This window comes from Cynocephalus volans, chromosome 1, assembly GCF_027409185.1.
Source record: "Cynocephalus volans isolate mCynVol1 chromosome 1, mCynVol1.pri, whole genome shotgun sequence".
NCBI lineage: Eukaryota > Metazoa > Chordata > Mammalia > Dermoptera > Cynocephalidae > Cynocephalus > Cynocephalus volans.
The window spans coordinates 299207886-299218182 of record NC_084460.1 but is presented as its reverse complement, the minus strand read 5'-3'; the positions used below and the strand labels follow the sequence as shown (position 1 = coordinate 299218182).

Below are 10297 nucleotides of genomic sequence, written 5' to 3'. Positions count from 1 at the left end.
TCCCCGCTCTTAGCCAAGGAAGACGCACGTATTTGTCCCTTCAGTTAATGACCTTGAGAGGTCATGTGCAGCTGGCGACATCATGCTTCTTTTCTTTCAGAAATATCACGGTCTCCTCTTAAGACTGAGCGCTGCCGTGCAGAAGTGGGATTCTCCTTTACCCTCCCCATAATTCTGTAGTCTTCATATCTGCTTGCTATTTGCTGGATCTACGGATGCCTGTTGGGAAAATCCTTTCGGTGTTGAGCAGTTTCCACAGGACTGAGCAGTTGGGGTTCTGGCTGTGACCAGAACGGCCTTTCCAATGCAAATGGTCATGATGGACCCCTTGACTCATCAAGGGATCATGAGCTCAGAGGGTCAGATCTCCAGATCTCAGAACTGGGGACAAAGGTCACAATGGTAGGTTTCTGGCTCCCATCAATTCTATCAGTGCTGCCAGTGCTTATTTTAGGGTTTGGGTAATTACGTCAATGGGGGTGGGGGTAGCGGTAGGGAACCAAACACTGGAGGGGGAAAAACTATTAAATACGTAAAATGGAAAAGGGCTTAGCCCATGTGGGCTTCCAGAAAGTTTCTCCTCTGAGCTGGTTGCCAATCATTCAATTCCCTACTCCCCAGGTGTCTGCCAACAACATTTCTTAAGGTTCCCACGAGCTCCATGCGTCTCCATCTCAACTGAGATGCCATTTACAATTTCACGGTCATGTGGAGGACTTAGTCATGTTATCTGCATTCTCTTCCCCATCAGCATGGCCTTATGTTGAGTTAAAATAATGAGTTGGTATTTGAGAAGAAATCATCTCACATTTCTTTTAAAAGTGAATTCAAATTCCATGTAAGTGTATTCTTCCACATTATAGTATCATAGAGATGAGATGTTGCAATTCATTTTCATAGTCTGTGTCTGTGTAGGTTTGCTTTATGGGTATGCAGCTGATGTAGACTGCAGATATCAGATAGGATTCCTCAGGAGAATCACCCCAGGGGAAGCAGAAGAGGAATTACAATAGAGGACGTCTTCTTAAGAGGAGACACCCAAAGGCTGAGAGACATCAGTCCAGACCCTTCATGTGACTGAACTAGAGATTAAGTACCATCCTGTGTCTAAACCCATGTGAGCCTACGACTAGTCCTTTTTGGTCAGTCACATGAGATATATGAGCACAGACTGTTAGAACTGAAAGGAACTTCAGAGCAGGTGTAATCTGCCTGTACCAGTCAGGGTTCCATGTGAGCTGGAAGGGACTCATCACCAGGAACTGGCAGGGAGGGCCAGAGGAGTGGGATTGAGCGGGGCCTCCTGGAATAATTCCCAGGACATCCCAGCACCGACCCTGGCCACATTCTGGAAGGTGGGGAAACGGAGGGCTGCACCAGAGAGCCCGACTTTCGGAACATACAGCATAGCTGCGGTCCAGGGTTGGGGCGCGGAGATGGGGACGCTCCTCCGCAGCTGCCTGCTCGCTGGAATGTGGAGTCTGGCTGTGGCTACTGCCCTCCCAGCTTCCCTTCAATGCCACCAAAGCCAGTGATGGGACTCTGGAAGGCCGAGCCCGGCTCCTGCTGCCCGCTGCCTCTTAGCACTCAGGAAGCCGGGGTCTTGACGTTGACTTCTCCGTGATCGTGTGTCCATGTTCAAGTGCCCTTGAAGCAGAGCCTGAGGTGGCGTGCTGTGCAGGTGATTCCTGAGGGAGAAACCTGGAAGGGAGGGCAGGGAGGGTGAGGGCAGGAGAAGACGCCACACAGGCTGAAGGCTCGGGGAGACCGGCTTCCACGGGAGCTCTGGACTGTGACTCACGCTGCGGAGTTGTCTGGCCCAGAGCAATGGCCTGCGGTGTTGTGTCCCCCCCCCAGTCAGTCACTGGCTGTGGGCCACCCCGGGGAGATGGGCTGAAACCCTGTATTCGGTATCTGTGGCTGTATAAACGGTCACCACAAACTTGGGGGCTTATAGCAATGTACATTTACTAACTCGGGTCAGGAGTTCTGGCATCGTTCAGCTGGGTCCTCTGCTCAGGGTCTCAGGAGGCTGAAAGCTGGATGTTGGTTGGGGCTACATTCCTTCCTGGAACTCAGAGTCTTTCCAGAGCTCTGACAGTTGTTGGCAGGATTCAGTTCCTGCAGCTGTGGGATTGGGGTCCCTGCTTCCTGGGCAGCTCATCAGGGCTGCTATCAGTCCCCAGAGCCTGCTTTTCCTTGCGTGTAGCCCTTATGCAGCATGGCAGCTTAGTTCATCAAGGGTGCGTCTTAGTCCCTTTGAGCTGCTATAACAAGATATTATAAACTGGGTGGATTACAAACAACAAAATTTATTTCCCACAGTTCTGGATGTTGGGAAATCCAAGATCAAGGTTCCAGGATATTCAGCATCTGCTAAGGCCCCACCTCCTGGTTCATAGATGGAGCCTTCTCACTGTGTCCTCACAGTGAAGGGGTGAGGGGCCTCCCTTGGGTCTCTTTTATAAGGACACTAATCCTATTCATAAGAGCTCTGCCCCCATGACCTAATCACCTCCCGAAGACCCTACCTCCTACTATCATCACCTTGGGGATGAGGATTTCAACCGATGAATTTGGAGGGGGCATAAACATCCCAGACCATAGCAGTCAGCAAGAGAATGTCTCCCTCCAGTCTGCTAAGACAGTCTAGGGAATATAAAGTGACGGCTGGAATGACTCTTTGCCACCTTTTCCATACAAAGTAAGCAAATCAAGAGTGGAACATCCGGGCTCACCTCTGTCATATTCTGCTGTCTGGAATCAAGCATCCGGCTTTACCTGCACTCAAGTGGAGGGGATTAGACAGGGGCTTGACTCCATGGGGAGGTCTTTGAATTCTGCCGACTACATGTCCCAGTGTCTCCAGAAGAGGCAGCTCCAGCATCCAGAAAAGGTGCAGGTATAACCATGGGTGACCGACTCCCGTGAAGGGAGTCTGGGAGAGGCGCCCAAAGCCCCTTCTACACTGTTTATCCCCAGAAAAGAGGCCAGCCAAAGTAACAGAAAAATTACCGGTGCTTCATGTCCACCTTCCAAATACCGCAGCAGCGTGTCTGGGCGGGAAAACCTAATCCTCGTTCAGAGCCGTGACTGCAAGGGCCTGGGAAATGGAGTCCTTAACTTTCTAACTTGTGCAGCTCAGGAAAGGATACGGGAAGGAAGTGCGGGAGAGTTCCGAGGGCCGGTTCCACCCAGCGGTTGCGGGGAGATCGGACCGAGGGGTTCTGCAACTTATGGGGACCCTTAGATGGCCAGGCCCAGACCCAGGACTCCTGTTGTATATGTAGGCCAGTGCTAACCTTTGAGATGGCTTCCTCCTGGGACTAGTGACACAGAGGAACTGGAAATTTAAGTGACAATCCCAAATACTGGTGATTAAGTGAGAAAATCATAAGAATCAAAATTCTCTCTCTAGTTACCACAAGGGAAGTTTGCCACCAGCTGCCACCCGCTGCCACCAGCTGCCACCAGCTTCCAGAGTTTCCAGAGCCACAGCCAGTGTTGGAAAGGGTCTAGATCATCAATAATTAGTTATAGTTGAATATGAAGGAGTACGGTTTCCTATTGAAGGGTTTTTAAAAATTTCTTTAAATCTTGTTCTAAACTATTTTTTTACCCTTGCCATTTAAACAATAGTTATTTCTAATACCAAAGAATGTACAGTCTTAGCTATTCTGAAAAAAAAAGTTGTATTTGTATTTGAAAAAAGGAACCACACAGTGGGAGCACGTACAACGTGCTCGTTCTCTTAACCTCAGTGAGCTGAGCTGCTTGCAACACAAGGTTGTAATCAAAGGCTGTCTTACCTGCAGCGCGCAGTGTGCAGTGGAGGAATCGTTTTCCCTAGTGCTGAACTTGCAGACTAACCAAGGAAGTGCTAGCAAATGTCCCAGCACTCCGTACAGCCCAGTTCCATGCCTGTCCTGGGGAGAGAGGTGGGTGGGAGAGCTGGACTCTCCCCTAGAGGGGAACGTTGTCTTTCCGCATGCCATGTGGGCAGCATGGCTCCATTCCTTCAGGTATGAAGGTGCAGGGCAGTGAAACCCCACAATCCAGGTCTGTATCCCTGTTCCCCACCCCTACGTTGTTCAAGCCAGCCCTGGGGTGCAGAGGCAGGCGGGGTCCCTTTGTGCAGGCACCCCTCTCAGGTACTGTCCTTCCCTAAACCAAAAGGAGATAATCCACGGGAAGGAGTGAATGATTTCTTTACTCTTCAAACATAATTTTGGAAGGATCTCAAAGTCCAAAATACCCTTCAGCTATCTCTAGACATTTCACGCTAACCAATCTGTTGCGTGGGCCGCGTGATAGAACAGTGAGAGATCTGGGGGCGTCCAAGGCTGGGGTTCTGATGCGGGCTCTGCTACTCAGGTGGACAATGACGATGTCACCTGCCCTCTCTAGGAATTGTTGCTCTCATCTGTCAAATGGGACCCTAGTTTCACCTAACCCCGAATGGCATGTATCTATTTAACAGGGCTTTGAGTGGGATGTTCCTGATAAAATGAGATACTGTGTATTAAAGTATTTTGAACTGTGTAAAGCTTTGTAGAAACACTAATTCTGATTCGAGAATTTTCTTGAAACCCTGAGCAAAATAACCAGTCTTGTTCCCCTTGTTTGCATCCCTCACAATCTGAATCATTATGTGGAGAACTTAAAAAAAAAAAAATGTGGTCTCCTTTTTTTTGCCTTTTCACTGGCAAACAGAGCTTTGGTTAGAGGAAAACCCAGGCAATTTTAATGACTGGTTTGTATATTTGAAAGGAGAGGTTATTAGGAGAAGTCTCAATTCAGAAACTTCAAGAAGAAGTAGGAGGGTGTGGCGAGGGTGGGGGGGATTGCATTTCCTGTTTGCCTTCCAGATGGTGTTGGAAAACGTTGCAGGAGAACCATGGATACCCATGAAGACATTCCAAAGTGCATTCTTTCTGCCACCAGGGGCCCAGCCCAAAAGGTGACAAGTAGAAGTGGTGTTTTTTTTTTTAAGAGCTGGGGTTTGCAGAAGTCCACCTAAAGGCTCGTAGGGTGAAGACAGCGTTCAGAGGGTGACATCAGCCCGCTGCAGGGGCCAGAAGCAACAGAGTGCAGGAGTCTGGTTTTCATTTACAGTTTGGGTCAGTCCCGTGGTGGGGAGGGGGAGAGGAGGGGTCGGGCGGAGGGGAGGGACGAGGGGAGGAGGAGGAGCTGGAGGAAGCCCTGACTGCATCCCTGGCCCCGGTCCAGTGTGGAGCTCAGTCTTCCCCCACAGGCCGCTGAGTTCTCCTGGGCTCCAGGCGCCCGCAAGGACAGCGAGAGGAGCTCGCCCGTGCAGCTCTCGGAGCCCCCTGCACTTTGGTGGGAAAGGCTGCGGAGAGCCAAGGAGACGCGGTGACGGGGAAAATGTGCATCCTGTCCAAACAGAACCGAATCTAGAAGGCCAGGGACACGCACGTCTGCAGGCTTGCTCAGGGGTGAGTGCCATTTGCCCCGTTTCCCGGGTTAGCGGGAGAGAAGGAGACGCTTGGAACCTGAGGGGGCTGTGACTAGGTGGCTCCAGGGGCCCCTCTGCTCACTCTGTTGGTCACTTTTCTGTACGTGTTTTAGCTCTCTGGAAGATTCTGCTGATTTTTTTTTTCTTTCTCACTTGGTGGCAACTGGGTTGCCTTAATTTGGTTAAGGTCATGGGCTGCCCAAGAGCGGGACTGGTTTTCAGCTGTGCGTCTGCAGGCTGTGGCGCTGCCTGTGGTTCCCAGCTGCGGCAGGGTTCGGCTCATGATTTACTGGAAGTTGTTTCCTGCTTCCAAAACCCGCTTGGAACCTGCTTTGTTTGCAGAAGTGTCTTTGTCGAGGGTGGCAAGAGCTACCTGTCGAGCGGCTGCCCTCGGAGGTCCTCTCTGGGCTCTCTGAGTGCAGACACCAGGTCAGGGTGCATCCAGCGCAACTTCTGCCCTGGGCCACCCCGGGGAAGGGGCAGTGGAGCACGTTTGTCACCTACATGAGAATGGGTGACTCTAGTGCCCAGGCCACACCCCAAGTCACTCTGTCAGCACCATCGGGGTTTCATCTTTCCAGGAGCCTGAAGTCACTGTTGAAGACTTTGTCCTTTGGGGTTGCTATAAGGAGCTGCAGGGTCAGAAGAGGAGAGGATTTTGGTGTTGGGGGATACACCAAATGGATAAGGCAGGGCTCGTGGGGCCTCAGGGCTGGCCTGTGTTGCCCAGATGTAAGGCCAGTGCCAAGCTAGGAGGCCCGATGGCTGCTCCCTGGCTGGGAGGACGCAGGGTGGGGCTCAGGTTCTCTTTCACTGAGGGTGGAAAGTGTTTGTGGACAGTTGCCAGCCTGCTGGGGATCTGTTTCAAGGGCTTACTATATTAGAAAATAGACTGGGATGGAAGCAGGGGTGGGGTCACTGAGAGGGCCCCGTGGAGTCCTGGGGAGTGGTCGAAGGACCAGCTTTTCACAGCAAGCCCAGGGAACAAATGTAGAGGCTGGTCTGAACCCCAAGAACAGACTTCTCTGGGGGTAGGAGAGTATCCTGCACCCCCTGCCCACCAACTTCTCTCCCTCCATGCCCCTGAGTCCAGATGAGAACCACGGCACTGAGAGCAGCAAGGGAGCTCCTATGGGGTATCCTCAGCCTGAGATCCCCCAACTTCCTGGGGGACCCATTCTCAATACTGCAAAAAACTGAACAGAAATGACTTTAAAATCAAAATTATGTGGCTACTTATGAAAGTGATCTCTAAAATTGGTTGGTTGGCGGCTGATCACATTACTGAACTTCTGAGTTCTTTGCTGGGCTAAAGACAATGGAAGAGAGTGTTGGTTGGAAGCCACTGATGGAAGAATCAGAGGCTCTGAGATGCTAAATTACTTACCAAGCAACAGAGTGAGTGGCTGAGATGACAGTGAAATCTTTCACCATTGCAGGAGAGCAATAGACCAAGCAAACTAATTTACAACTAGATTTGGGAGGTGCTATTTGATTTGCTCCCCCAGAAGAGGATTTCCTCCTGTCACATTCTATTGAAAGTAATGGGAAGATTGGTTTAGGCTCCCTAAGGATCTAGCAACTAATGCAGAGAGAAGTGAGCTGGACCGCAGGGAAGGAGTGTCACTCTGTGCCCGGAATACCAGAATGAGCCTCCCATATTCGGGCCACCTCCAGGGTGTGCAGGGCCCCTAGGGATGGGACCTGAATTTTCCCTGGTTCTGTAGTGGGCTTGTTGCTGAGGGTGAAGGCATAAGGGTGGGGAGTTGGGTTTTTGCAGAAATCCAAGATATAGGACTAGTTGTGTGTCTGGACATCTTCTTTATTGAGGCAAAGTTTTTTTTTAGTAAAATGAGGTTTATTTCTCTCTTTCCCTCACTCCTGGCAGCAAGAAAATATTAAGCAGACATTGGGTGGGAAAGAGGATTGGGGGGAATGCCGCGGTGGGGGGTGAAGTGTGGCCGTCCTGGTTTTTTTCCTATCTGGGAGTTGGAGGGTGTGGCCACAGCACCTTCCTGGGAGATAGCTGGGGAAGCCTCTGGAATGTTAGCCCGTGGCCAGGCTCTTCCCCCCCTGGGAGGGTGTGTGCCCCACCCCACCGTGATTGTGGCCCTCAGGTGACGGGACATATGGCAAATATTCAAATCTGGGTTCTTAGTGATATTTTTCATACGAGGTTGGCATCTCTCTGGATAATAGTCTTTGCTTCTGCACTTTGCTATTTCTGAAGTGCTAAGGATTCTCTACATCTCATATCATAAGTGCATTCTGTGGTTTCATATTGTAGAACTTGATATATCACTGATAAGAAAGTAGGAAAAAGCCCCTCTATTCAATTGATGGTTGATTATCGATTTGTGGTTCAAATGAGGCTTTGAATCCTGACCTCAGTTTTGGGTGTGGAGCCCACAGATGCCGATACTTAAAGCCAATTTGAAATAAGACGTCCTTCCTCTTGGAAGTTGGTGGAGAGTTTTTGCCACTGAGGCTGAATTTGTTTCCTTTCTCGGAGTGTTTGGACAGCTGGATAGAGTGTAGTCTTTACCAGCGGTCTGGTCACCACCCCCTTTTACGTGAAATTCCACGTTTAGGGTTTAAAATTCACCAGCAAGTCACGAATTCTGTTGCATGAGACTTTCTTGCAGGCATGCTAACAACTTTTGCAAAAGTTTTATTTGAAAGTTAGTTTCTGTCACTGTTCCTTTTAGAAGAAGCTGAGGATTTGGTCTCTCTTGGGGAAGAATCGCAGGAGTTTCCCTATCTGAATGGGACACTGTGTACCAGGCGGCTTTTCCGCTGACCTATGGGAGCAAACTCTTCACAGTGTCCTGGCGGTGGCAAGCAGACAGTAAAAAACACACCACTGCTGCATAAATAGTTGACAATCTGAGGAGTGACCAGATGTTTAAAAGAATCCTACTAGTAGCTCTAGCTAAGGAAACAAAAGCCCCCAATGGTTAAAGTTGTAAAGCAGGGGAGCTTTGAAAGTTTCCTGCTAGTTTGGGCAGCGTGAACTGGACACGGGCTGTTCTTTCATTCCCCTGTTTCTAGATAGTTTCTCTGTTTTCACTATAAAAATACAGGGAGGCAATTCTACTCCTTAAATAAAAGACGTTGCTTGCTCCCTCTAAACTATGGTAATGAATGTCTTATTCTCAGGGAGTCCCCACAGGTCCTGATTTTGGAAAGAGGGATTTACTTCAGGAATTCATTATGTAAATTTTTGAAAATATGATTTTTAATGCATCGTGGTCTCACGGGTCTATTTTAGAAAGAAGATGAAATGTTGAATTAGCAGATTCATCCAGGGACAGCCCTTTCTGAAAATGCAGTTTGGTTTTCTTTCCTCCAGAGGGCGGTGTATCCCTAGGAGCGCCACAAAAGTCTCAAGGTGGTGCCTGGAGCCTCTCAGGGTGGGGCATCAGGGTTTGCAGGGAGTCAGCGGGGTTCGGGGATGCACTCTGGGCAGAGCTGGTGGGTAACGTTAGAACCAACCCAGAGACTGTTCCAATCCCTTATTATTATAATTATTGTTAACGTGGCTGCTCGTAGTATCTGAAGTGGACATAAATTTAGAGTTTTGTTTTTCTTCTATGCTCAGGAGTGAGTGTATTGAGATGAAATCATTCCTTCAAATGAGGCATTCTGTGCTCTAAAACAATGCCTTGCATTACAAGGGCATTAAGCAAATGAGAAATTTTAAAGGAAACATTTTACCCATATTTAATTACAAAAGTCAGGTGCTTGGGAACCAAAGCAAGTTTGCATATTCATGCCATGCTGTAGCTGTGTAGAATTTTCAAATTTTAGAAGTGGAAGTGTTAGTAAAATGAACTGATCCTGTAAACTTTTCCTTACCTGCTTTTTGCTATTTTCGCCTAATGGACAACTGGTTATAACATACTTTAAAAAAAAAATCATACGAACTATAATTATGAACATCCCATTTTAAATACTTGTTAATAAAAATTATTGCTGGCTCTCAGACTTATGACTGTTAGCCTGAGATAACCACTGTTATGACCCTGAGGTACAGAATGCGAGCTCAGCACAAAGACACCTAACTCTTTAGTGGGTCTCTGTGTTCTCATATTCATTTAAACTTTCTACGTACGAAGCTTTAAGGTCAGGGGAAGGGATAAAAATGACTAAGACATAATCACTGCTCTTCTGGTTGGCAAATATGTGATTTCTGTTTGGCTCTCTGAAATATCAAAAAATTACTATCTAGATGGATGCTTTCTGCACACCCTTTACACTTCAGATGAAAAACGGAGCTCAGAGAGGGGAGTGCTCGGTGGTAAGGCCACAGCATGAGCAGCAGAAGCAAACCCCATGTTTTCTGAGGGCTCCGCACATGTCTGATGTATTCTGATGAGCAGATATCTGGGACCCGGCACATTAAAAGGGGGACAAGCCTTTTACATTTTACAGTGTCATGTGGAGAAAGGCATTCTTGCCATTTACCAGTCTTCTTTGGAGTAGCATCTTTTAAGTTGATTTAGCATGGCGTAACTGTTGTTAAAAAAAAAAAATTGGAAAGAAAAAGGAGAGAAGAAAAATAAAACAAATACGAAAAGTTCTGCCAAACCCTTTCCCAAAGGCAAATTGTTAGTCTTGCAGGGGTCTGGCTGCATTTAGCATAGCATAAACCCACTGTTTTCCTGAAGTTTAAGACTCATAAACTACAGAGAAACATTTGAAAGTTGGGAGTGGCCAGGGAAAAGCACATGGGAAATATTTCTGTAAAATCCTCTGCCTCCGTTGTGGGCTATACATTCAATTTTCACGGACCCAGAGCACCTGGAACTGGCTACGCAA

General features: G+C 48.4%; 1 protein-coding gene across 1 annotated transcript in view; it reads left to right on the top strand.

Moving 5' to 3' along the window:
* The first annotated feature begins 5274 nt into the window (after positions 1-5274).
* The window catches only part of COL6A3 (collagen type VI alpha 3 chain), an 87222-nt gene continuing 82199 nt past the window's right edge, over positions 5275-10297 (top strand). The window contains exon 1 of the mRNA XM_063090261.1: positions 5275-5456. The gene's annotated coding sequence lies outside the window, so the exon portion shown is untranslated. The remainder of the gene's footprint in view (positions 5457-10297) is intronic.